This window comes from Pelodiscus sinensis, chromosome 9, assembly GCF_049634645.1.
Source record: "Pelodiscus sinensis isolate JC-2024 chromosome 9, ASM4963464v1, whole genome shotgun sequence".
NCBI classification, from domain to species: domain Eukaryota; kingdom Metazoa; phylum Chordata; order Testudines; family Trionychidae; genus Pelodiscus; species Pelodiscus sinensis.
In genome coordinates this window covers 1,779,633-1,787,565 of record NC_134719.1, presented here as the reverse complement: position 1 = coordinate 1,787,565, position 7,933 = coordinate 1,779,633, and positions in this window count along the sequence as shown.

Genomic DNA, 7,933 nt, shown 5'->3' with positions numbered 1-7,933 from the left:
CCGTTCCCGCCCTCTCGTTCCCGCCCACGGGCCGCCCCCCCTCTCGTTCCCGCCCACGGGCCGCCCCCCCGTTCCCGCCCTCTCGTTCCCGCCCACGGGCCGCCCCCCCCCCGTTCCCGCCCTCTCGTTCCCGCCCACGGGCAGCCCCCCCCCCGTTCCCGCCCTCTCGTTCCCGCCCACGGGCCGCCCCCCCCCGTTCCCGCCCTCTCGTTCCCGCCCACGGGCCGCCCCCCCCCCGTTCCCGCCCTCTCGTTCCCGCCCACGGGCCGCCCCCCCCCGTTCCCGCCTTCTCGTTCCCGCCCACGGGCCCCCTCCCCGTTCCCGCCCACGGGCCGCCCCCCCCCCGTTCCCGCCCTCTCGTTCCCGCCCCCCCTGCACACCGCCCCTCCTTCTCGCCCCCGTTCCCGCCCACAGGCTGCCCCCCCCTGTGCACACCCTCCCCCCGTTCTTACACCCTGTTCCCGCCCTCTCGTTCCCGCCCACGGTGCACCCCCCCCCCTTTTGGTCCCCTGTTCCCGCCCATGGGCTGCCACCTCTGTGCACCCCACTCCCCCTCTTCTCACCCTCTGATACTGCCCACGGGCCGCTCCCCCCGGGCACACTGCCCCCTCCCGTTTCCTCCTTTTGCCACCTCCCTGTGTACACCTCCCCCCCCCCCCCCCCCCCGTTCCTGCCTTCGGCCACACCCCTCTGCTGCCCTCCCCCTGTTCCCGCACCCAAGCCGCTCCCGCGCCCCAGTTTCCCCCACCCCTCGCCGCCCCCTTTCCATGCCCCGCAGGCTGCCCCCCAGGCCGCACAGCGCTTTCTCAGGGAGATCTTCATCCACTGGCAGGGCCCCATGGAATCGTGCCGGAGCCTGGTTTATTCCCAGCTCAGCAGACTGGCTTGGGGCAGCGAAGAGGAGGTGGTGGGGTGGGGTTTTTCACCCCTTCTCCCATCAATTGGGACAGATCTCAGCCGGGTCCTCCTTACCTGCAGCCAGGCTTTTCGAAAGTGCGCAGCCCCTACACGCGGAGATCCAGGTTCCCAGAGAGGCACCAAAAGGCGTGAACACGCGTGTCAAAAGGGTGCTGCACATCTGGGGCGCAAAGCTCTGGCAAATCCAGCCACGGAGCATCGCCATGGAAGCTGGATCCAATCCCAGGTGAGAATACTGGGAAATCTGCCCCTAAGGCGCTTTTGAAAACTGGCCTCACCTAGTCTAGTTAACGTTTCAAACTAGGAAAGACTCTAAAGCCAGGCTGCCAGCCTGCTGAGGTGGGCTTGGACTTGGCATAGTTCAGTTCAGATAACTCAGAGAAACAATCCCAGCCTACTATGAAATTTGCCCTGTTAGCCACCACAATTTCACCAATGGGTGGGTGTGACCTGGCCCATGCCAAGTAGTACTAGTGCTTCTCTGATGTCCTCTCAGCTTTTGCAGACTCAAAGGCTACGTCTAGACTGGCATGATTTTCCGCAAATGCTTTTAACGGAAAAGTTTTTCCCTTAAAAGCATTTGCGGAAAAGAGCGTCTAGATTGGCACGGACGCTTTTCCACAAAAGCACTTTTTGCGGAAAAGCATCCGTGCCAATCTAGACGCGGTTTTGTGCAAGAAAGCCCCGATCGCCATTTTAGCCATCGGAGCTTCTTTGCGCAAAACAGTTTTTAGCTGTCTACACTGGCCCTCTTGCGCAAAAACATTTCCGAAAAAGGGCTTTTGCCCAAACGGGAATGTCAAAGCATTTGTGCAAGAAGCACTGATTTCGGACAGTAGAACGTCAGTGCTTTTGTGTAAAATCAAGCAGTCAGTGTAGACAGCTGGCAAGTTTTTGCGCAAAAGCACATGCTTTTGCGGAAAAACTTGCCAGTCTAGATGCAGCCAAAGATTTTATTTTAAAAATAAGTTAAGTTTCAAGCCCTTGCGGTTATGAGGGAAACCTCACCAATGGGACATAATGCAGTCTTCTGCTGGAGTCTGCAGACAGGCACCTGGAAGCAACAGATCCAAGAGATATGAACTTCCCTACTGCATCTCAGTGGGGTTTTAACTCTGAAGCCTAAATCTTAAACTACTCTGTTTTGGATCACCTAGCAGATACAGCGAGCTGTCCTGATCTTTCTAATGGGCAGAGTTTGGGACTGGGGATTAATGGAGCTTGAGTGTAGTCCTCTAGTATCTTCCTTCCTCACTCTTCAATCTGACCCTAAACGGGGCCCAGATAAAAAAGGTGGAAAACTAATTTTCCCCGAATGGTTTTGCCCTTATTTGCCAAACACTTGGGCTGTGTCTACACTGGGCCACTTATTCCGGAAAATCAGCCGCTTTTCCAGAATAAGCTGCAAGCTGTCTACACTGGCCCTTGAATTTCCGGAAAAGCAACAACGCTTTACTGTACAAAATCAGCTGCTATTCCGGAAAAGCTACGCTGCTCCCACTCGGGCATAAGTCCTTATTCCGGAACACTGTTCCGGAAAAGGGCCAGTGTAGACAGCCCAGTAGTCTTTTCCGGAAAAAAGCCCCGATCACGAAAATGACGATCGGGGCTCTTTTCTGGAAAAGCGCGTCTACATTGGCCACAGACGCTTTTCTGGAAAAAGGGCTTTTCCAGAAAAGCAGCCTGCCTTTTCCGGAAAAACTGAAAACGGAATAGTATTCTGTTTTAAGCAGTTCCGGAAATTCATGCCAGTGTAGACACAGCCTTGGGCTGTGTCTACATTGGCACCCTTTTCCGGAAATGCTTAAAACGGAACAGTTATCCATTATAAGTATTTCCAGAAAAAGCGCATCTACATTGGCAGGATGCTTTTCCGGAAAAGCACTTTTTCCGGAAAAGCGTCTGTGGCCAATGTAGACGCGCTTTTCCGGAAAAAAGCCCCGATCGTCATTTTTGTGATCGGGGCTTTTTTGCGGAAAAGACTACCGGGCTGACTACACTGGCCCTTTTCCGGAATAGTTTTTCCGGAAAAGGACGTTTGCCCGAACGGGAGCAGCATAGTTTTTCCGGAAAAACACTGACAATTTTACAGTAGATCGTCATTGCTTTTCCGGAAAAGCAAGCGGCCAGTGTAGACAGCTAGCAAGTTATTCCGGAAAAGCGACTGCTTTTCCGGAATAAGTGGCCCAGTGTAGACACAGCCTTGTACAGTTCCGCCAGTGGGCCCTACAGTGTGGGCAAGGCACATGCCTTGTGGTTTTACTATCATGTCCTTTAACTGTGCTCTGACAGGAGTTAGATGACATACTAGTTCAAAACCACCCAAGTTCTATTTGCAGTGCAGCTACCGCAGGACAAGAAACAATGGGCTTAAATTGCAGCAAGGGAGGTTGAGGTTGGACATTAGGAAAAACTTCCTACCTGTCAGGGTGGTTAAACACTGGAATAAATTGCCTGGGGAGGTTGTGGAATTTCTATCACTGGAGATATTTAAGAGCAGGTTGGACAGACATCTGTCAGGGATAATCTAGACCAGTGGTTCCCAAATTTTTTGGCATCACCCCCTCCCTTTTTGATTTTTGAAAAACCCTCACGCCCCTCCTCCAAATAGCAGCAAAACTTGTTGAGAAAAAGAAAAAAGGAACTGAATAGGGCAGCAAAACTTGATGGGGGGAGAGGTGGGGTTGCCTCGCGTCCCCCCCTGGAATTTCTTCATGCCCCCCAGTTTGGGAACCCATGATCTAGACAGTGCTTGGTCCTGCCACGAGGGCAGGGGACTGGACTCGATGCCTCTCGAGGTCCCTTCCAGTTCTAGTGTTCTATGATTCTGTGATTCTATGAATGCTGATAGATTTTCTTCCATTGAGTTGTGAATGGGATGGAAATTAACACAGCTCTTATGGCTTAACAGCAGCTGAAACTATTATTGAAACAACTTTGTCCTCAGTGACTATGGACAGAGCTTTTGGAAAGATGTTTGGCAGCTCTTCATAGCAGCGGAGCCACTGACAGCAGTACATAGTGGTATTTATGGGGCTCCGATAAAAACAGAAGTAATTGTTCTTCTTCTAATTTCTCAGGAACTAGGTGGTAATCTCATTTAGAAATCATCGTCAGAATCTGGTAAAAAGTTAAAACAATAGAGAGAACATGTTTGGGGCGTAGTAGCAGTGAGAGTGTATATTTTAATGGGGAACAAAAGACAGGACTATACAGCACTTTAAAGACTAACAAGATGGTTTATTAGGTGATGAGCTTTCGTGGGCCAGACCCACTTCCTCAGATCAAATTCTGGAAGAAAATTGGCATGACCATATATACCAAAGGAATACAATAAAAAAAAAGTGAACACAATATAAAATTGACAAATCAGATTTTAGAACAAAGGGGATGTATGGGGGGGGAGGTTAGTGTCTATGAGATAATGATATTAGGGGTGATAATTGGGGAAGCTATCTTTGTAATGGGTAAGGTAGTTAGCATCTTTCTTAAGGCCCATTCGTAAAGTGTCAAATTTAAGCATGCATGACAGTTCTGAGGTTTCCCTTTGTAGTCTGGTGTTAAAGTCTCTTTGGAGCAAGATACATGTAGTGGGGGTCGCTCTTAGGAGCAAGTTCTGTGTTTCTACACGGTCCTAGCACCATGGCGTTCCAATCAGATGTTACTACAGTACAAACTCTGGCTACTCTGCGTCTCAGTTCAGGACAACGGCATCCGGATGCTCCCTTTTGGGCCCCCGAAAGCACCCATACTAGGGCCTCGGCTCATCAGTTCCTACGGCTCTTGGGTAGAAACCCAAGTCCGTCTCCCCATCCTGACCAGGGTTTTCGCAGGCTGCACAGTTCCCTACACCGTGATATACCCAGCAAGTTAGACAGCCCAAACTTTGCTGTTTTTTTGCAGGCTTATGAACAGCAGAATTACCAGCCATTCTATGTCACTACCCTTTCCTGAGGTAAAAGCAACATACAGAAAACCTATTAAAACACTCAAAGATCATACAGGCATGCTAAAAGCTTACCAGAGGTTACCCATGAATCTTAGAGGTGCCAAAGACCTTTCCAGGAAGGATTGGAGGCCCCCTTAAACGGAAAGACCTTTCCATTGACTGGATCAGAAATCAGCCTTGAGTCAGTTTAAACTCAACTATTCATCCAAAAGTCCTTCCTTTGTCTGTTGCTCTCTGGAGAATCCAGTGTGAGCCAGTCCAGGCAAGTTTCTCCAGGTGGTAGTGAAATTGCTTAATCACCTCCCACTATTCTTAGTCCCTGGAGAAGCTCTGGTTCCCTTCCCCCATGCTATCACATACAATCCCCAACTCACAATGATACACTTCATACAGTAAGATCTCCAGAAGATATCACAGGAATTTGCCCTCTTATGCCATCTGTGTGCACTGCTGACCTCTACTGGATATAATCGGAATTGCTCAAGTTTGTGTTGTACATAGACCCTTTATTGCCAACATCAGCAGGAGATTTATCTTGTATATTAAAGTAGTTTGTACTTCTGGAATGACAGCATCCACATTTTGTCTAGCATAATATTCTGTGTGGTCATATTGTGCAACATAAGGACATCTAAGTAGATAGAAGTATGAAGGCAGCAGGTGGGATTGAACTTGTGACCTTAGGGGCTAAACCCATGTGCCTCTACAGCACGAGTTAAAAGTCAACTGGCTCTCGGCTAAGGCTGTAGCGCACATTTCACGCTCTCTTGTCAATGGTCTCGGTGCCTCTGGGTTACAGATGTAAGATTCATTCAAGGGCAGCTTTTTCCAAGCAAGTCATTGACTATATATGAGCCATTGCCTCTTTGGTCTCTAACCCCTGTTTGAATACGTGCCAACGTCTTGCAAGATCCTGACTACTCACTTCTCAAGAAGGTGGTCTCTCTGGAGATACTGAAACTGTATCTGTCACAGCTGTCCTCTGGCTCAAGAGGCTTTCGGTTGTCAAGGTTACTCATTCAGTTGCTTTAATTAAGCAGCGACGCTTGGTATGAGATATTTTCAACAGCACACAGAGATAATGGAGAGCATCATGCTGCTGTCATGCCCTAGAGGTGGGTAGCAAATATCCAGAAAAATCTGTGCAAATGAGACCCCCTACAGGTCACTGCTGTAGCTTACCCATTCTGCTTGTTATTAATTATTATTAATAATAGAGCACTCTCAGTATGTTCACATGTAGAAAACAAAGTACATAGGAAGCTACTGTATTGAAGTAACCCCACCTTTGTGATGACACTCTTCCACCACTGAAAAATAACTTTCTAATCGACTGCATTATGGCTGCAGGGATAATTATTGTGATTCAATTACATTGCCATGAAATGTCATGAAACAGCATGGTGATCTGCAGAAGAGACAAAGGAAGCTACCGGGAATCTAGTCTTTCATTCCATTTAGCAGAAGTCTTGAAGCTCGCACCCAGAAGTACATAGAACCACCATGAATACAGGGTGAAAAATGTCACATGCTATCCACAGCAGCTTCTGAAATAAAGTTACGCACACAGTGATCAATGCAGTGACTCCTGCCAATGTCATGGTCTGGTTTGCAATGTGCGTTAGCTTCTGTCCTCTTGTTTCTGGCAGACAATCAATGTGTGGACCAGACCAGAGACCATAATAATGATGGTGTAATTTAATATAAAGGAAGCAGATACACCAGGGGAAAACAAGGGAATTAGAAAGAGATGGGGAGAGAGAGAGAGACTGCAATCTTACCATCCTGAAAAGAAGTTAGCGTATCACTATGGAAGAGACACATAAGTACAGTGATGTGACCTTGGTCTATACTGGAGAGCTCAGCTGTGTCACAGGTCCTGTACAGCTAACAGCAAAGATCTTTTGTTTCATCACAAGCAGAGCTGACAACTGAGTACTATTCCCACTGCTGTCGTGAAATTCCATGTGGTCACTGAGCGCAACACAGTGACAACTCTGAAGTCCTCGGTGGCCACAGATTGGTTGCACTGCAACACACAGGACAGCTGTTCAGGCATCAGTCATGAAGATGACTGGGCCAGGGCCAAGCTCAGGATAGGAGGCTGCACGGGATAAGTGGGGAGAGAGAACAAGGACAAGGAGCAGGGGTGCCAAGCTTAGGAGATCTACAGTCTCTTTTTTGTCTCTGTCACAGATCTGCTGCATGACCTAGGGCAAGTCGCTTAATCTCACTGTGCCCTATATAAACAAACGAAGGTGGTTCTGTTCTGCCTCATGTGCTGTCAGTGAAATTAATGACTCCGTTCTGATCGCTGAATGGTTGGTGATGATCAGGATTCCTCTTTGGTCAGGCAGATAACGGCGGGCATTCTCCTAGGGCTGCTTTCAACCTAGAGTGCTACTCAGAAGCTGGACTGTTTATAGCTGAGTTATAAACCCTCTGCCACAAACGGATTCTCTTACCAAAGGGAACATTGCTCGTATCAGAATAACAAAAGCAGAAAAGATAGCCTGGGAGATTTTTTTTTTTCAGGGTCAGTGCGTAAGACAAGAGCAAGTTTTGATAAATGGCAAATCACCACCCGGGGAGAGGAATTTGTCAGAGAAAGGAAGATGCCCCCGGGGCACTGACAGCACCCTAACAGGGAGCGTTTGCTCTGCATTTTTTTCAGGCCATGACATCTCCACTGTCATTTTCTCCGATGTTGAGAGATGCCATTGATCTATTTTTGATAATTGTGACGCAAGCAGTGAGCCTAGCAACACAGCTGGAGGTTTCTCGTCTATCCCGCCTCATTCATATTTTTCCCTCCCAAGGACTCTGCATGGCTGCGTACCTAGGCGGAAGGAAGGGGTAAAAACAGTTAAATCAAAGAGATCAGACAGAATAGCTCCAGAGCTGGAGTAGTACTTGGAGAAATGTAACAAGCATGGTGGCTCTGCTGAATTAGGACTCTGACTAGAACTGGGCTAAACACCTGGCAGGCTAGGGTACCACCAGGTCCGGAAACTTAGACACAAACAGGGTCTCCTTTTCCTTCCTTCCCTTCACTCAGTTTTTCTT